This window comes from Apteryx mantelli, chromosome 7, assembly GCF_036417845.1.
Source record: "Apteryx mantelli isolate bAptMan1 chromosome 7, bAptMan1.hap1, whole genome shotgun sequence".
NCBI classification, from domain to species: domain Eukaryota; kingdom Metazoa; phylum Chordata; class Aves; order Apterygiformes; family Apterygidae; genus Apteryx; species Apteryx mantelli.
The window spans coordinates 10,379,795-10,400,222 of record NC_089984.1 but is presented as its reverse complement, the minus strand read 5'-3'; the positions used below and the strand labels follow the sequence as shown (position 1 = coordinate 10,400,222).

Sequence of the window (20,428 nt, the reverse complement as noted above, 5' to 3'; positions counted from 1 at the left end):
GGGTACTGAAGACTCTAATCACACTATTAGTATAGTCTGTTAGCAATGACAGGAAATAAATGCATACCACCTCCACTTAAGGATGCTGCATCAAATTCACTTGTGGCATAGGTATAGCTGATACCAACTTTTAAGTACCATCTGTTTAAGAATTTATTAGAAATGTATTTATGTGAATGCAAAAGTAATTTCTTTTCCTGCAGATGCAGGCTCAGACCTGTTATCTAGGCTCATCTGAATATTGGTATGTTACCTTTTCTTTTTTAAGAGGATGTGGAACATAACTTGTGGATTTTGTCACTACTCAGTATCAGCAAGATTTGACACCTCTGCCTTTCTGGGGACACACTGTGAAGTTAGAATATAAGCAACAAAGCCTACCTGTCTGTGTTTCTAAGCATCACTTAATTGAACAGAATTTTCCCATTTTTATATAGCATTGTACATCTATACTGGGCTTCAATCACCGTCTATTAGATTAAAAGTAATGACAGGGTAGTAAAGAGGGTATTCATTTTACTAGACTGTTCCAGTACGGCAAATCTTAATTTCTTTACTGGTACCTTCATTTCACATTCCAAATAACCACTTTTTGAAGAGAAATCACTGAGCTAGAACCCCACCTTTTTATTAAACACACCTAGACTATCACTGCTGCAACCACAGTGAATTTTCTGACTGTCAGTAGATTAGTTAACAAGATGTGGGAGACCATTGCTGTAAAGCAACCAGACTTGCTCTAATTCTGATTCATAAAGCCTCTGATTACAACAGAAATCAACTTTAGATTCACTTACAAGCTCGTTACAAAACCTTCCTATAGGAGAAAAGGAAGATGTCAGGAAGAAGGGAGAGTGTTATTTTTAATGCGTAACAGTCAAACTGAACAGAATACAACAATGACAGAGATTAGTTAGGTGACTAGAATGGGAGAAAGAAATAGGGCTTTGCTTTTGCTAGGGATAAAGAAATAGTTTCTAGTTTCCTTGTTTTATTCTGTTCCATCAAAGGGTATCCTCAACTTGAAGGCTTCCCAAGCAATGAAAGAGCTGCATGCTACTATGGAGTTTCTGTTTTAATGATCACCTACAGCAACTTCTACCATTCAGTGTTTTTCCATCATAAATGTATAACTACTTACACAATCCAGACTGCAGCTTTTGCAGCAGAGTGTAAAATAAAATCCCAGGAACGTTAGTTAGAGTGTCTCTGTCCTCTGCCACATAATCTTATTGGACAGTAGTTAAATTTTTCCACACATTTAAACAAACAGCACAGTTTTGACCATAAACTTGTTTGAGCCACACATCTTTACACGTGGCTGGAATGCATCTCTAATAACGCAGGGTGTGAAGCAACCAACAGTTTCCAGACTTTGATACATGAAAGCACAGTAATAAACCACAAGCATTCCTATTGAGTTTACATAAAGCTTTAAAAATATGAGTGCTAAAGCTTTACTCAATTAGATGCTTAAATGTTTCAGGTAGCAGGCTTGGATTTGAATTTTCTTTTTTGCTTGTTTGTTTTTAGGGGTGGATAACAGCTAGAAGGAGGTGAAGAAGGAAACAAGTTTCACCTTTACAAGCAATCCAAGGAGATGGCATTGGACCATGACTAGCATTTAACTCCACAGTCTGGCTTAACCAAGTGTCTATAGCTCTCTAAAACATGTTTATGGGCTGCCAAGTGTCCCATTATGCCAAGTGCATCTCCATTATATGCTTTTAACAATATCTTAACAACTTTGAGACTACCTAAATGAAAAAAAAAAAAAAGGAGAATAAAATCTGCATTCACATCTATAGCAAAACCTACTTCTCTAGAATGATATATTGTTTTCTAAACCACGAAATATATTTGAAAGTGCAAACGTGAGGGTATACTCCCACATGCTCCAGCATCTTATCTGTTACTTTGGAGCTAAATTAACCTTTTGGTTTTGAGAATATAGTTCTCAGATGATTAAAAAACATCAGGCCTCCTGGATCTGGAGAGCTAGTTTAACTTCAGAAACTGCTCCAATGTGCTCTGATAGCACAACTCCTTAGAGAGCTTCCTACCAACTCAGAACTGCTGAAGCTCAGTGCCCTCAGGCCCTTCCATCCTCTGCACTCCTGAGACACCAGAGAAAGCCTCAGGAGCAGACAGGTTGAAGAAATATCCATGAATGATAACAGGGGGTGTGAGAAGAAGGTACTACAAGCATTTACTCCAGCCTCTTTGTAAAAACTCTTCAGGAACAGGAGGAAGTGGAATAGTCTATGCTTCTCACCACCCCATGATAATCTAGGTCTGTCATGTCCACAGGAAGAGTTATCCTAAGCATTCTAAGTTTGGGGTTATTTTTCATATTACAGTGCACCAACCTTTCTGAGAAAGCCTGCATCCCAGACCCAGGCTCTTTGCCATGTGGAAGCAAGGAGGTCTTCCCACTACTGCAGTTCTAGATAGGATCTATCACAGACGCCTGCTTCCAAAAAAAAAATCTACTGACGTGGCCCTTTGTTCCTTCCAAAGACTTTTAATTCAGGACAACTGAGATGACGTCCCCTCTGTTCCCAAGCACATACACAGTTTCCTAAGCCAGTTACACACACTGAAAGGCAGTCAGCATGGACAGCTACAGCACTGGGCTTGAGTATGCAATGAGAGAGGGCAGAACTGACATTGCAGAAGCAGCCTGGGACAGTCCACGAATGAAAATCCAAAGTGTAGGGCAAACTGGAGCTTCTCCCTCTCCTCTATCCATGAATTCAGGGACCCTTTACATTAGAAGAGCTTTTAAGAGCATACTAAGGTTAAAAGATTTTAAGTGGAAATAAAGAAAGTTTAAATGCACAAAGAAGTTAAGTAAATCAAAGCAGGTTAAATTATCCCATATAGGTATGAGCTTTATATTGCATCTGGCAGTCTCACAAGGACAGAAGGTGCTCTCTACAATCCATGAATCCTGCTTTCAACAGTACAGCAGAACATGAATGAATGGTGTACAAACAAAATAAGGAGACATGCGGTACTTCATTTATGGACTTTACCGTCCACCCACTGCATGCGGTATATGTAGTCTCAGCCAACTGGCAGTATGTGAATTGGAATATCAGACTTCAGTGACAAGAGCTGGGTAATTCTTCTTTTTTTCCCCTTCACAATTAGGCTTAGAGACTTTAATTATGTGGGTAGATCAAAATCATTTCTAACTATGTCTGTAATGGATTGGTATATACTCCATTAGATTTTACCCACAAAAAATTAATAAAGAGAATAAATGCCTTGAAAAAAACATGTAAATGCATATTTTATACACATTGAAATAAAATTTAAGTCATTTCCTGTCAATACAATTTTTGTATTAGTGGGCTTGCATTCAGAACTGTACTTTTCCCATGGCAAATGCTTATGCGTTCACAATTAGCTTTCTTTTCACAATGACTGTACATTGTATGCAGTCCTCTGGCAATCTGATTTTTTTTTCCTTTGGTATCATAAGGACAGAGTTCAGCATTTGATGTAAGGATGCATCTATTTAATGATGTCAGCATCTATTCTCAACCAGTTGGGAAATAAAGCAAACTGATTAGGTCAGTTGTATCCCTTTTCATAATATCTCGTACAACTCTGTCTCAGTTTCCAGAGATGGAGACATGCAACATATACAGTGCTATCTCCACTATATGTTATAGACATTCTAAAATGGGACCATCCTGCATTTATTGATTTGTTAATTCTTAGGAATTATTCACTGAATTCTAAATTCAGTCCATGGCACATATTGAAACATGGGAAATTCCATCTGAACATAAGAAAACACTTCTTCAGAGTGAGGTTGGTTGAACACTGGAACAGCTTGTCCAGAGAGACTGTAGAGTCTCCATCCTTGGAGATATTCAAAACCTGACTGGACATGGCTCTGGGCAACCTGCTTCAGGTGATCCTGCTTAAGCAGGTGGGTTGGACCAGATGATCTCCAGAGGTCACTTCCAACCGCAACCATTCCGTGATTCCGTTATGTCCTACCACATTCATTCTCACTTATTTGGTGCCTAAAGATCCTGTACTTCACTAACTTTAATAATTCAGACTCATTTACTTCCGTACAGGCCACATAGTCTGGCCTGAAAGAGGGAGTGGACTCATTTATGTGGTTCCGGTTTGCAAATTTTGGCTGAATACAAAGAACAGCAAGAGGAACAGCTGAATGGTTATGTAACAGTCCCCCAATGGAAGAAGTGGAAGAGTTATGGCTCACTGCATTTAAAACCCAGAGAGGGCAAGGCAGCATTAAGAATTTGTTGCACGGTGTAGTTTTGCATTAGATGTGTATTTTTTTTTTTTTATGGTAACATGTTTGCAGCAGCTTATTTTTTTGTTATATTCTCCACTTCTAGATCCTCAAATTACAACATGAATAAGAAAGATTTAATCAGTTAATAATACCAATTCCAAACAGAAGCTAAATGGGAAGAAGTGGCCAGCAGGAAGGTTTCTTCATGAATATTTATCAGTTTGCAACTTGGCAAGGGAGTGAAACTAGAAATGATTGCATCAAAATGCTGTAAGATTTTTCCAGCTATCTAGAGCATGCCTGCTTTGTCAGCTATTTCCAGTATTTAAGGGGTTTTCCAAGGCATAGATTTAGTACGAATGGTCCGCATTATATTGCAGTCTACTGGAGTGCTAAATTTTCTACAGCTCACTAACTGAAATTAAAGCTAATGTTACGCCTAACTCAACAGTGAAAGTTTAACTAACATGAAAAAAATTAGTCTCATTTCTTGAAAATTCCATCCCTAAGCACTGCCTCTGTTCACAGACTGGGATATACCAGAAACACATTTTCATCCCAGAATAATTCTTTATTGCCATTTCACAGGGCAACATAAACAAATATATGAAATGCTAATCCCAGAAGCAAATCCTCACCTTGAAGAACTGACTTCATGTCTGTACTATGATATCCACTTATCACATCTGTAGTGCTGATATGTGCGTAACTGTGTTAAGAGCTTATCGTAACCTTTATGCCATTTAATCAGATGTTAATGGCATTCAGAGCAACTTTTTTTAACACGTTCCTTTTCTATCGGAAATGAAATGAGAGTCACAGTGAAGAACAGTCTGTCGGGAAAGATTTTTCTGTCTACTTGACCTTCTGGCTGTTGGCCCGTCTCCCTCCTCTATGTAGATCAGTCAAAATTCACTTCTATTTGAGTACTGAATTTTAAAGAAACGTTGATACTTTGGAACCCCTTTCTATTGCAGCTTTATACTGTAAGAAGAGGCTTTCAATGGCAAACAGTCTTTGCTCCTCACTCTTGATGCAAGCTATTGAGCTTTAAAAGCCATATATAAATGGAACTGCTCTCACTCATTATAAACGCTCTACCTGCCTTTTGAGGCTTGTAAAATTCACCTAACATATTAAGAGCCTAGTAACTTTATATGCAGGAGATATAAAAACGTAGTCTGAAGTTTTAGAAGCTGAAGTATTGCTCAAAGATTGCACACCTTCTAGAGGCACAATACAGAGATCTGTGTCTACATACCATTGCTGCTCTGCAGTTGTTTGTGTTCGTGCTATAAGAAGATCGTGAAGACAAGTCTTGAACAAAGATCTCTAACTATGGGAACTGGAAGGCAGAGGGTAGGGATGGGGAGGGGAAGAGAACCAAAGTGGATTTTCTCCCTTCTTTCACAGTTGTCCAAGACTAGTATTATTGGTGTTTGAATCACTGTTGATATGCAAGAACGGCAGGCAATAGCTATCTTCTGTTCTTTCCTAGGCACCAAACCAAGAGAGCTGGATTAAACAGTAGAATCAAGGGCAGCTTAATCTCCCCGTCATTAATCTTTGAGAAATAGTCTCGTGAAATAAGATTTACTCTTCTGCAACTCTTCCCATAGTTAGCCATACACTAAAGTAAAAAAAACCCAATTACAGTTTTTAAAGCTTATATAAATCTTACTGAAACAGATGTGGAAAAGCTTCCATTGACTCCTATGGCCTTCAATTCAGATGACAATTCAAGAAGAAAAAGTCTTAGAAAAGTATTAGTTGCAACATGCAGGTCTTAAAAAGATGAATAAAAGTAGCAAGGCATATAATGAAGTAGGTGAAATGAAACAGCACTGAAACATCTATCACTTTACTATTTTTTCACTAGGCTATTCAAAGAACATACTGCTTTGAATTATGATTTTTTTCACTAAGATTACAGCACAATTCTTCAATTATTTTGTATAGCGTGATTCCACACAGTAGCAACACTGTGGCTTTAATCATTCAAGATCCAAATTCAAAGTCAAATCTGAAACTCCTGTTACATTCTGCATATCCTCTGCTTCCAAAACGCATTTTTGTAAAAACAGAAAGCTTTGCCAGGAATGCAAGACCTTGAGTCTATTACAGCCATTTACACGGTTTAATGACATGATTTGGTTACACTAGCACAGATTCCCATGCAAAGGCTGCGCTGTTCCAACACAGACAAATTCAATAGGTTAAACTGCGTTATACTAACACAAGGTTTATACTGTCCAAATATGGCTCTATTTTAATGGTTTATTCAGTACATCTAAACAAATCTAGTTTCAAATTTTTTTGTTCCCTAACAGGTCAAGGCCTTAGATCATATGTGGAACAGAGGAAATTACATGGGTTGGTTCTGGTGGATTTTTTCCTCCCCCTGAAATAGTTTACATATTCTAGCAAAACTACATGGCTGAAGGATCACAGTTACTGTAGAAATAGCAGAGGAATGCATACAAGTAACCCACTTCTGTATCTTGAGCAAGAAGCCTCAGAAGCAGGAAATGAAGACAGTTTGCACGTTTCACCGGCAGGCTGTTTGATGGGCCTTTTTCAAATTACATTTATCAGGAATAGTTATCAAAAATGATTCTCCTCTTCTTAAAGAAGAGCTACTGTTGCCACTATCTGCTACTATTTAAGAGTCAAACGAGAAAATAAATCTTTCTCCCACACATATGACGTTTTCACAGAGGATGTGGAACTTATTACCTCCAGGGGCTGTCCAGGTATCATTGTTAAAAGTCTGAAATACAGATTACAGAAAGCTTGAAGGATTCAAGGTACTATATACACTGTATGATTTGTGGAGTGGGGAGAGAAAGCCATCTCTTTGCAATCACACATACACAAACAGAGAGCTGCAGAGTTTAAATATGCCAGGGACAGAATTTAGCGTCACATGATTGAAAACAAACTAGAACCACTAGCATGGTTTTGCACTTAAACTGGTATGTAGGGCCCTTTAGCAAAATCAAAAGTACTCCAGTGCCTTGAAATTTCTCATGCACTCAGTGCTTGGAAGTCACATTGGCAAAGTATCATGAATTCTGCTAACAGTTTTTTGTTTTTTTTTAAATAAGGTAGCAAGGCATGTAGCTTTTGACTTTTAAAGAACTCAGTCTTCTCTCAGTCAGGGCAAGCGTCCTTTTTGGGGGGAAAAGGGGCAGAAGGGAAGAATTACAAAAGGTATTCATTTTATTTGCCTCCATACATATTGACAAAAGCGCTATGCCATGCTTGCACTTCATAGCACTTCATAACATTTCAGAAGCCTTGAGTGCACTAAACACATCCCTTCACTCATCTCCAAAATAAAATATTTTTGCAGGAAAAAAATACAAATTATTTACAGAAGCAACTGCCAACAAAACTTTGTTAAACTGTATCTGTTACAAAAGATGGACAACTTCCCACCATTCCAATTTTAAATAGGTAAATAGCACTAATTTTTCACATTAGGCTTCTAGCCGAAATTCAGAACTACAGCTAGAATGCTATTGTACTCTTATTGTGAGAGAAATGTCGACAGTTCCTTAATTATAGTGTTGCCAGTGGGAACCACTATTGCAAACACACAAAGAAAGGAGGATTAAAAGAATCAAATTCACTCCTGGAGAAATTCCAGTGTAGCCAGTTGTATTGCCTCAAGAGAAGCCGGGGCCCACCGCAGCCTTCCTTAGAAGACTGGAAAGTATTTGTTGAAATGTTACTACGGATTCCTCCTTATTTAGTGACTAACAATTCCACAAATATTTCTATGCATGTATGACAGTGGAAAACATGTATCTGAAATAGAAGAGCCAAATCTATGGTATCCAAGTATTAAGCAAAAGCCATAAATCACAAGAATTGAAACCTGTGGACATTCAAAGGGCCACAACAATAAATACAACCTGTTTTCTTTTTAGCAGGGGATACATTCATCTCAAGTCTAAATGGTACCTGTTACCCAGAACAATTATTGGATCATTTGCCCATTTATGAGCCCTGTTCGAAGAACATTTCACCTCTGATACAGTGGCAAAAACAAGCAAGCAACTAAAGCCCAGGTACTTGGAAGTCTGCATTTATGTTTCTATTACTATGTTAAGTTTTTTTTTTTTGGGTGCAAATCCTGATCTTGAAAGTGTTAGGCCATTGTTTCCAAAAGTATGGAAGACAGGCTATTTCAGGTAGTAAGAGGATGTTCTGGAAGGAGAGCACTTCTTTTGAATCACAGCTTGGACTTCTTGTGTTGGGTACCTTGTTGTTTAAGCTCCCTGAATCAATGGACACTTCACAACATCAGCATTGCTGTCTTGATTCCCCATCTATAAATTGGCATTAAATTGTTTCCTGACTCCACACAGGTTGCGAGAATCATTCATTCTGCTTTATCAAAATCATAGAAAAGCCCCTGAAGAAATAGAAACCTGCTTAGGACAGGGTTTGGACAATCTGTGACAAATACTGCCAGAACACATAAATTTAATTAAGAGGATTAAAAACAAGAAATACTGCAACACCGTCCCTTTCCCCACCCCAGTCACAGACACACAGAGCAGTCTCCCAATTTTACTATTCTCTAGTCACAAGCAATCACAACAGAAACAGCTCAAGCAGTTTTAAGATTTTAAATTTCCTCTGCTACATTTAACTCTACTGGAGGTTACTGCCTTCACAGAGCACAAACACACCCCCTCTGCCAGTTTTGCACAGTCCAGGGCTTGGTTTTTACCTGTCCCAACTGGAAGCTATATTAAATTGCCAAACTCTGCACTGAAGTGGCTAACGCATACGTACCCATTATATTCCACTGACTGTGCGGGGAGAGTAAGCTCTGACAGAGCGGTAGCTTCTTAAACCAGAGAGCTAAATTTACTACTACTCATCTCATAATGCCTAAAGTGACACAGAAGCCCATAAGCAAATAAGCTGTGACCGGGATGTTAAGGAGCAAATAACAACACCTCTACAAAGAGATGCCTTCCAAAGATAGTAGCATTTTCTGATTCAAGCACGTGACTTTATTAAAGAAGTTAAATTTCATACTAGAATTGTAGATATGTTCTCTTCAAGAAGTAAGACCCAGTCACAGAAATAGGATCACAAACCATCAGTTCGCAGAGTATATTCCACGAGAACAACATTCTTCTGTAACATAATTACCCAGAAATTCCTTTAGAGACAGAAAATCAGGCTGGGTAGTGAGACCTGATACTGGGAGGGAGGTGGAGAGAGATCCTGGGGTTCTTAGATGTACTATTTGCCTTCGTGAGTACTTCCATAATGTTGAGATCACTCTTATTGTATATTAAATAATTCATGGCATCACAACCTGTATATGTGTAATCTTATATACTGGTTTTCAAGAACTGCATTACCTATAAAATTACTTCTATTTTTGTTCGCTAAAGTATATGCTTGCCATGGGTGCTGGAGGGGGCTCATTAAATTACTAATGTAACTATTAAAGCTATTAAATTACCAATTTTGAGGAATCAATTCAAAGTACATTAAGATAGCCAGAAATACAAAACAAACCTATTGTCTCTTCTCTTCAGCAATCCACCTATCAGGCTCCGAATGCTGAACTCGCTTCCTTCTGGCAGTGTTAACCCCTTCTTTGGATGACCCTCCCTGGGCAAAACACTGAAGCAGTTATTCCTAGGGCTCATTAAATGTTCTGTCTGGTCATACGCAACAGTTGGAGGGAGCATTGGTTTTGTGTTTATTTTGAAAGCCCAGGAAGAGATCGCTCCCTAAGCTTCCTGACAAGATGCTTGTTTTTATTCGCATTGTCACTATGTTTTCCCATGAACAAATATTTATACTTCAGAGGAAATGTTTCAGTAATATGTATCAGGATAGCAACATGGTCACTTCCCTTTCCTTTGTTATGAGAAAGCAATTTTGCTTACATGAGAAAGTAAATAAATAGACTCCCTAGAGACGCCTGGGAAGTAGGTCATTCTTGCAAGGACCCTGTCTTGAAAATAATGGCAGCATGCCACTGTGTTAGATGACCTGTGGAGGTTTCGTTTGTAATCGCAAGAAACCAATATATAACAGATTTATTGTTTCCTTTTTTCAGTAGAACAGACCATTCTTTTACAAACCCTGCCTAAATTAAAATATTTTCCTTTCTGACAAATTTTAGTAGAATGTTCTGTTCCCATCTGCAGTATTATACATACATTTAGTACATACGGCAAAATATAAATCCACCTTTCCTATTCTTTTTGAACATACAACAGACTGAAAAGGCCAAGGGATGAAAATGACCTTATTTCATTGACTACTACAAAATTTTAGCAGGGACTGGACTACATGACCACCTGAGGTTCCTTACAACATGAATTTTCTTATGATCCTAAATTAAGGAGATGTCTTTCGTTTACTAACTCTTAATGTATGAACCAGCCAAAATCCAGCTCAGTACATAAAATTTCAAAGCTGGGTACAAGACTTGGCAAAAGCATTATTAATACGTACCTGTAATTCAGACTGGCGACAGCCCCACCTTCTACATAGACTGCTCAGAGCAGGAACAGAGAGGGATGCCTGGTTGCATAAAGAAGTTGCATATTTGTGGTACAAACCCTGTCTTCACCCCAGGAACCCACTTATTTCCTCCATCTGCAATTACTCTGGATAAGCATTCACGCTTGAAAATTATACTTAGCAGCTTCCGTTTCTTTGATGCTTTGAAAAAATGCTTGACATCGGGTCAAAAGCTACTATCTGCAGAAGCCACCCATTATCCAAACTCCACAATAACACAGACCCTTTTTAATTTGTTTTTAATCTACTGGAATATCAGAACAAAGCTGACTAATTCTGTAAGTGAAAGGATTAATTACAGGACTTTCCAGATAAGTTTTTCAGTATAAAGTACTCGAAGTCGGAGATGCTATAACTTTAAAATACCCAAACAAAAACCGCTAGACTGAATAGCAGTGGTGACAGGCAACCTTAAGTTGAATGAGTTGGATTTTTTTTTCTTTCTCCCTGAAAATACTTACCTCACAGGAGAAAACAACGTTCGTATCCATTTTACCAGCTTGATCAAAAGCAAAATTCCATTAAAGATGTTTCCCTTACTGTGGTTCTCCTGGAAAGGGGGAAGGAGAGAGAGACAGAGAGGGGAAAAAAAAAGAATAATTTTTATTATTTTCTGTCTAAAAGTATAATCACACGCAATACCAAAGAAATCTCTTGTAGTCTATTTACATGGTAAAGATACAAAATATACTGCAACAAAAACAGTCAACAAAAGATACTTTCAAACATATTAAAATACAGATAAACCCGTATCTGCACTAAAATACAAACCTTTGACTCCAATGCACTGAAGAAGTCATGGGTACATAAATGGGCTTTTGAGTATAACTGGAAATAGATGCAGCTCTGTCAAAGAAACCTTGTTTTTGAATAATTTTCCTCTGAATATAGATATAAAATAAGCCTACATGTCACAACTAAACACTGCTGTATCACAGTGAACTAGGTCTTCATAGGTTAGCTAACAGACTCTGAGGAGGGTTTCTTGCCCACCTTCTAACAGGCAATGAGACTGTCTAAAATATGAGCTGACAGCCTGATGACACGTGAATTGGGACTTCTGTGTTGCTTCCACCTTTAGCCCCAAATGAAATGAATTATAGATGTGCTGTGTTGGGTTTGGTAAAAGTTTGCATTATTGTGGCTTGGGTCTCATCCAGGAGCAAGGCTGAGGTTTTTCAAGAACCTCAGGTGGGAGCAAAGTTGATTTCATCTCCGATGCTGCCTTGGCTGCTCAATGATCCAAGCAGCATTCAGAGGTTTCAGACTAGCTTGAAAAGCAGAAGTGAAAGGCGGATTCTTCAGCTGAAGAGACTAACGGCCTGCTAAGTTTTTCTAGGCATTTCTCCTTTCTGAACAGCAACATTTCAGAGTTGAATTTAGGACTGAAGTCAGTTTATCACAGAAATCCCTGCCTGCTGTAGACAACCTTCTCTACCCTCAAGACAACAGTGGGGGTGAATGTAGAAAACAAGGTAACACCTCATTCCACCTTTGTGGAATATGCAACCCACTAAAATTGACGCTAGAGCTGGAGATACCCCTCATTGTCTCTCCAGGTGCTTTTATATAGACAACCATGCAGAATACCACATCTTTGCTTTTCAAAAGCAAATGCAAAGTCCTGCACCTGGGATGGAATAACCTCATGCGAGAGCTGGGGGTCACCTGGCTAGAAAGCAGCTTTGCAGTGAGAGACCTGGGATTTTCGGAGAAAAAGATAAACGTGAGTCAGCAGTGCAGCAGAAAAGTCAGCTGCATACCGGGGTGTACTAGCAAGAGCAAAGCCAGCATTTTGAGGAAAGTGATCGTTCCCCTCTATTCGGCACTTCTGAGACTGCATTCAGAGTATGGGCTCCAGTTTCGGGCTTCCCAATACACGAAAGATATTGGCATACTGGAGCAAGGGCAGTGGAGGGCCACCAAGCTGGTCAGAGGACTGGAGCACAGGATATACAAAGAGAAGCTGAGAGAGCTGGGTTTGTTCAGCCTTAAAAGGCGGCGGCCGTGCAGGGATCTTATTGCTGTCTACAACTACCTAATGGGAAGGTATAGGGAAGACAGAACTATACTTTTCAGAGATGCACAGCAGAAGGACAAGAGACAACTGGCATAAGGTGGAAAAAAAGGAAATTGTCTTGGTTTTTTTGTTTGTTTGTTTTTTGTCTTTTTTTAGTGTAGTGGTCAAACTCTGGAACCCAGGCCCAGAGAGGTTTTAGGACCTCCATCCTTGGAGACATTCAAATCTTGAGTGGACAAGGCCCTGAGCAATTTCCTCCAAATGGACCTGCTTTGAGCAGGAAGTTGAACTAGATGACCTCTGGTGATTGCTTCCAACCTACATGATTCTGCCATTCTTGCGTTACGATTGCAACTACCAATATGCTCTTTTACATCTTTCCCAGCACAACAAAACCTTGTTCTCACCTGCAGCAGCAAATATGAAGTGTACATTTGACTCGCATTTAATCTCTTTACTGATTTTCTACACGTGATCTTTATATCCCTCCAAAAGTACCTCTCTTCTGCCTCCCTCTTGACCAAACACCTTTGTCACTTAGCTCTAGGCATTTAAGTGGCAAAGACCATATCCTTCTCCCTTAACTACCATGTCTCATGCAATTTTGGTTGTTGAGGATCTTCTCATCATGTTGTCTATTGTCTTCACCCTATCTTTCTCTAAGACAGGCCCTTAAAGCCTGCAGAGGTAGCTCCCTTTGTGAGCCCTATAAATCACAGCCTATCCCACAATGAAACGAAACTCAAAACAGTGAATGAAATAGTGGTATTTACCACACACAGGAATCTCCAACTGTTTAAATACCTATTTATGTGATACTATACCATTCATAAATTTTGTTTCCTCAGTACTGATGCCAGATTAGAAATCATTTGCAGCTTCTTTCAGAATATCCCTTTTTTAAAAAGGGATCTGATTTATCTGATCATAAACTCAGAGCTTTCTGTTTTTATTTCATTGAGATCTCATCCATTTCAACAAGCTTTTCTTGGCTTTGCCCTCATCAAAATCCACAGACATGGCCTCCATTAAGATCCTTCTCATTCTCAAGCAGATATGCAAAGTCCTTCCACTAGCTCATTCATGGTTCTTGTTCAGAAGTCATTAATTATTTACATTATTGTCCTGTTAAAGGCCACATTCAGACTCTCCTGCTTGCAGAGATTTTTAATTGTTATGCTGTAAAGTCAACCCCATTGTTTAAAGAGTATAAACAGATAGAAATGCAGTTAAACTTGATTTTCATCATTACTAAAGCATAAGCCTAAAAGTTTAACTTCATAGAAAAGGATTCTGTCCCTCCTCATCTTACTTCCATTTTCTGGTTTTGAAGATAGTTTGAACTGTAAAAGAAAAGTTCTAATCTTAATTAGCATTGTGTTACCTGATTACAACTCCAACTTACAAAGATTGCCCCTACCATGGTAAAAGTGGCAGATCTTCTATTTCTGTGATAACAATCTGTGCTCTGGAGAACGCAGCAGCTAAACCAGGCATGCAACTTCCTTATCTGAGTCCTGAGGAGCTTGTAGCTGAAAAGAGAGCCGGCTTGATGCAGCTCTTATCCTGTGCACCCGCCCTGGAGAGCATCAGTTCTGGCAGTGGCAGCACAGTTCCTCCCCTCTGCCACGTGCTCCTCACCCAGGCAGGAAACAGGCTGCCACCTGAACTAACGCTCATGCACAACAGGTTGAGGGCTTCAGAAATGCACTGGATTTACAGCATGTCTGTGACAGCTGTTCTGTGCACGTGTACCATGGTGCTGCCTGCAGACCACAGTTAGCTTAAGAAAACTAAAGACAGCTGCAGCAAAGAGTAATTCAATGAGGGACAGTTTTATATGGTCTACCTCTCCAGAGGGGGGAACTCCCTTTAACTGGGGAGAAGAAGGGACGGGCGGCTCTTGCAGTGAGTTGGCAGGGGATACAATTGCAATGGAAAGGAGGCCCAGCAGGAACACAGATGAGACCATGTGAAACGCTGGTCTCTGAACGGCTCAGGATCAATACATAACCCAGAATGTGCAACCTGGCCCAGGAGCCTCTCCTGCTGCAGACAAGCTATTCTTCTAATACAATGACAGTAGAGAAAACTCGTGGAAAACTCAGCCTGATTTTCTCCTCAAACCTACCCCAACTTCACCTCTGAGTTATCTGATAGCCTGTGTCGGTCCAGTCTATTTTTCTCCTCCTGCCTCTCTTTTGTAAGGATTATTACCAAACTAACAATATTGCAGAATTTTACGCTCCCAATGTATTTAAGAGCTTCCTTCTACACCAGACTAGCTTGTCATCTCTACATATTAGTTTAAGTTTTCTGTAACATTACTTACTTTCAGTATGTCTGCTCAAAATCTCTTCACCAAGCTTCAAGAGTTTATGTGGAAAAAAAGTGACTGCTTATAAACATGATAGTTCTCTTTTGTTTAATATGGTCTTACTTTAAGTCTTTGCCTTTAAAAGTTCAAATATTGGAAGCAGTAAAACAAAGAACAGAACCTCACATCCCTGTTACCATAATCCTTACTATGACACACCTCACTTGCAGTACGTGGTTGAGCAAACAGCAGAAATTTTATTTCCCATTGACACCTAAACCAGCACTTCCTCTGAACAAGTTCTCAAACTGCTAATGTTCCACAACCTGTGCTAAACACAAATGTTTCACCTTTCCTGCTTCAGTTTCAAAGAGGGTGTCTTTACCTGATGTCTCCTTAGAGATCTAGGATTTTTTCCCCATTTTGATTATACAGATAAAAGTAAGTGATCACACGTGATGTGCAAGTACAAGAGACAATGCTTGGTGAGGAGCTGACAACCAGGCTGTAAAAGAAGATGGATTACTATGATTTCCATTAACATGCTACCTCAGGAGTACCCACAAAGATTCAGTTAAACAGCTGCTGAACAAAACTTTAGGTGCTGAAGTTTTAACTTCCTATGCTCCCAGAGCAGGGAAAAGTTTTGCCTTTTCTCATTCCTCTTTTCTGACAACTGCAAAAGGGCAGAGTTTATCTCACTGCTTCTCCCCCAGAGCTCATCAACAACTATAAGGAATAGAAGGGGTTCACTATCTTCATCCTTCTGCCAGGGCTTTTGGAGACACGTCCTCCTTCCTAACCTCTTGCATCTGGTTCTCTACATTCATTTGCATTATGTACCAATTGCAGATTTCATTCATGTAATGCAGAGAGCCATTAATAATTTAAGATAAAAAAGAAACCCAAGGGCAGGAAAATTCCATTGTTGCTCATGCGATGGATGCTACTTCGCTAGTGCGTCAACTCAAGTTATCTTTGTGCATGCTACGTTAATTCAGTAAATTGCTTTTCAAACAAAGTGCATTCAGAAAGTGCCTGGAGAACGTATACGAGAGGAAACTTTAATTTTTATGACGAATGCGCCAGATCAGTATCCAGAAAGAGAAACAAGAGCAGGTTTTTGTTCTGCCTATCAAGTTTTCAAGACGAGGGAGCAGCCAGAACCCAGCGCACGAAGAAGCCCTCTTCACGAGCAAATAAAAGTCGCGTCAAATATCTCTACAGACCGCTTTGAACCGCGTTGACTCGCCGCCTCGGCAGCTTCGCGGCGGCAGCGCCGCGCCCAGAGGCGGCGTCGGCGTTTCCAGCCTCACCGGGGCCGGCACACCGGGTCCAGCCGCCCCCTCGGGGCGCCCCGCTCCCCGCCGAGCCGCCCACCCCGGCGGGCGCCCCGGGCGCCGCCGCCGCCGCCGCCCTCCGCGCCCCTCCGCGCCCCGCGGCCGCCTGCCCGCGCCTCACCTGAGCGCGGAGCGCGACCCGCGGGGAAGCGCCGACCGCCACCGCCGTCGCCTCAGGCTGCGCTCGGCGCGGCTCTGCCCGGCGCTGCGCGGCGCGGCGGGACCCGCCTCCTCGGCGGCGCGGCCCGCCCGGCCCGGCGCGCCCCAGCCGACCAGCCCCCTGCGGGGGGAGGGGGGGACTGCGGCGGGGCGTCACGTGAGCGCGCCGGGGCACGCGGTGCCGTTGCGGCCGTTACAGCCGTTGCGGCCGTTGCCGGCGCGCGGCGCGGCGGCGTTCTGCGGTGCCGCCCGCCTTCCCCAGCCCAGGTGAGGCGCGACGGCCGCGGCGCGGGCGCAGCCCTGGTCCCTGCGGGGTCACCTGCCTCCCTCGGGCAGCGCTTCCTGCCCGCGGGAGGAATCATTTCCAGGAATTGAGGCGCTTCCGAGGCAGGAAATCCTGCGCGCTGTGAGGGGAGCAGGCCCTCGGGCCGGGCTTGGAGGACCGTCAGGTAGCAGCGGTGGCGGGGAGCCCACGGGCACCGCCCGGTGGGTCAGGGTGGGCCGCCCCGGGTGAGCTGGCTGCGGCCAGGAGCACAGCCCCAACGCCGGTAGCGTTGCCTGCCAGCACGCTGGGCTGCTGCACCTTCTCACCGCCTGCACTCTGTTTTTTGTGTTCTCGAACATGGTGGGCTTGTGTGGGTGCTTGGAGAGCCGGTACCCTAAGGAAAGGCCGACTTCAGACGTGGCTGCATGGCAGGGCAGGCGTGCGCTGGCTTCATGCCTGCTGCCACAAGTAGCGGTGAGCAGCTGCCATGCAGGCCACTAATTGACCTGTGTATACACTGTGGTGGCTAGCGTGTACCGAGGCCTAAACTTCTGTTATTCAAGGTAGCCAGGTTAAGTTACACTTATCTTCAAAATTCACTTGCCATAAAACCGTTGAAACTTCTAGATACTCTCCTCCTCTTGAATATGACTAGCAAGGAAACCTGCACCCTACATAAGCAGGGAAAAGAGGAAGTATTGAATCTAAGCGCATGTTCAGGGCCTGTATTTTTCTCTTCTTGTCTGCTGAATAAATTTCACTGTGCTGTTCACCTCAGTTTCTCCTTCAAAGAATTTTACTGCTGTTGTAGCTAAAAAACAATGCTAAGTCTGTTTGCCTTCTAAAACGCTTCTCATTTACACTCTCCTCATGGTATCTGACATCTCTGTGTCAGTAATGCGCTAACAGAACTCTTTGAAGGGAACAATAGTGGGAAGTCATAAACAATCTAGCTCTGTACAGTATTTAAGAGGGTTGTAGAGCATATTGTTGAAATGCTAAGATAAAGTTCAGGAAATGGCCAAACAGCCTGGTATTAAAGTAACCTTATCTGCCTATTCGGTGTCTTGGACTTGATGTTCAGTCCTGGGTCTTTCTGTGGGATCAGGAGGAGTTTGGAGGACTATGGAGACTATGTACTCAACCTGTCTATAGTTGCTAATGCTTCGCAGTGACTTTTCAGGTTGATTATGGAGTGTTACTAACAGCACAGCTCTTCTAGGCTAAAAATGTGATACAGGGCCTACAGACAGCAAAGAGCTGGCAGTATTACAAGTAGAGGCAGGCTCGACTTGCTGTCAGAACGCTCTCCCATTTGAATGGCAGAGGAGAGGAACTTCTGTTGTATCATGTCAGCCGTCCTTCTCTTCAGAAGTAGTGAATCTAGCCCCCAAATCATGCAATTCAGAACAGGAATGGGGTTCACTGAATGTGCCTTCTGTTTTGATCCTTTATATTTCATGGGCTCAGTCTTTCCTGTGGAGTCATGAAGGCCAGGAACACATGTACATGCCTGCCTGCATGTTACATCAACATGCCTGAACTGTGCAGCAGGGTAAAGGAGCCTGTGTGGAACTCCTTGCTGCCTCCCCTAGACTGCTTTCAGCACATATGTTGTTGCTTTAGAGAATTGCCAAGCACTGGCATATCCTGTGCTTTAACTTTGTAAGAGAAATGTGGGAAGATAATCACAGGATTCCAGAAGCTGGGTCTTAAAAATAAATGAAACCTGATATTGTGAGCCCCTCATTAAGGGAAAGAAAAGTGTTAACAACTTGGTTGAATTTTAAGATTTTGGATAAATCCTGAAAATGACCTTGGTTGGATGTGTTGTATCAAGGAAAAAAGAAAGATTGTCGAGTCATTGTTACTCCCCGGTAATGGAAGGATTATTTTGTTTGGAAAGAGTTTATGCGGAGCTCTGGTAACTCGTGTTTAGAGCCCTAGTAATGAAGCTTCCACAGTGCTTCCACAGCATTTGTGTGCAGAAGTATATAGCTGTGCAATTTCAATTAGTACAAACAAACCTTGTTTAAATTCCTGTAACTTGTGCTAGAAACATGTCCCTAACTATCATTAGCAAGGCAATTTGAGCAGACAGCTGAGCTCACAAGGTTATCATCTGCATCTGTTCAAAAAATGGCCTCAAACCTTGTATTGGCTAACATTTCTAGCTCTGCTAAGTGAACCTCATGTAAGATAAAAATCAGCCCACGTAACAGGTCATATGCTTTGCTTTAAATCAGATGCTTTCTGTGAACACTGAATGACTTCTATTTCATGTATTTCCTTTAGCACTTCAAAATGAATTGAGTGTGTGAAAGGTGCTTGATTGACAGTTCTGGAAATTGAACTCCCATGTTCAATCCCAGATTCGTTCTAGCACAAGCAAGCTTCTCAGCATTACCCTGGAGGAAACGTTGCTAGGTTGAGAGTAGTCCATTCACTTACTTGCTCGTGCCAGCGAAGGTGGTATTTCCTGGGGACTGTGACTGACAATTCACTTGAAGCTGGAGAAAAATCACTAAGACTTAAAACATGGGAACATATGGCTAGGCCAGATAGGGTTTGGATGAGTTTTTCAAAAGCAGTGTAAATTGTCTTTAGAAAACAACAAAGAAAATATGGCTGTTTGGTTCTGTCCATCAGCTGCAGCATAAACTGTCCGTCTCTACAAAAGACTTTGGATCAGAGTGATGAAATAGGAAACTGCATAGTGTGAGCAGTCCTTATAGATAACACTTAAAGACTTCATTATAATGTTTAATCACTGATTTCTACAAAGTTAATATTTGCAAGATAGATCAAGATATAATGTAAGTAGTAATAAGTATTATCTTTATAAGCACAGCAACTTTTCATGGATTTTAGAAGTAATATAATTTGATGGTTTTCAATAATCTCCTTGTTGCCTTATTGCAAGGAAAAGCTAAAGATATTTTTATAAAGCAATATCAAGATGCCCAAAGTTTGCTAGATTTTTTTTCTAGAAAACAGAGGAAAGCAAAGAGTATATAAAGTATGTTTAAGCCTTGGGATCTTTATTTGTCTATCAATTAATGGAGTATATTCTGTAAGTTATCAGAAACTGTCCAAACAGTTCCAAACTGTCAAGTTGTTTTTTCACTGCCCTATAGTTACTGTCTAGGATATTTTTGTTTCATGAGAACTATGCCTTGGATATGTATGACTATGTAAGTTTAATTCAGAAACAGTAACTATTTAGTGACTCATCTGCTTTTTAAAGTATGATTAGCTTATTTCAGCCTTAAACTACTGTTAAACAATAGCATGGAAAGCTAATGATCTTTACATAATGCTTTTCTGTTTTCACCAAATTTGCTCTATTGTATTTATTGGTTTTGCAAACAAAAATTCATTTCTACTTTTAACATGCAATTTTTTTTGTGTACAAAATTATAGTATTGAAGCTGTAAGCAAACACGTGTAATATTACCCTCCAAAGTGGGCA

At 41.1% G+C, this 20,428-nt stretch overlaps 1 protein-coding gene across 1 annotated transcript in view; it reads right to left on the bottom strand.

The window, feature by feature from the left end:
• The window catches only part of RHOBTB1 (Rho related BTB domain containing 1), a 55,810-nt gene extending 39,123 nt beyond the window's left edge, over positions 1-16,687 (bottom strand). The window contains exons 1-2 of the mRNA XM_067299778.1: positions 16,654-16,687; positions 11,317-11,405 (exon numbers count right to left, since the gene is read on the bottom strand). The gene's annotated coding sequence lies outside the window, so the exon portion shown is untranslated. The remainder of the gene's footprint in view (positions 1-11,316; positions 11,406-16,653) is intronic.
• Positions 16,688-20,428: the final 3,741 nt, after the last annotated feature.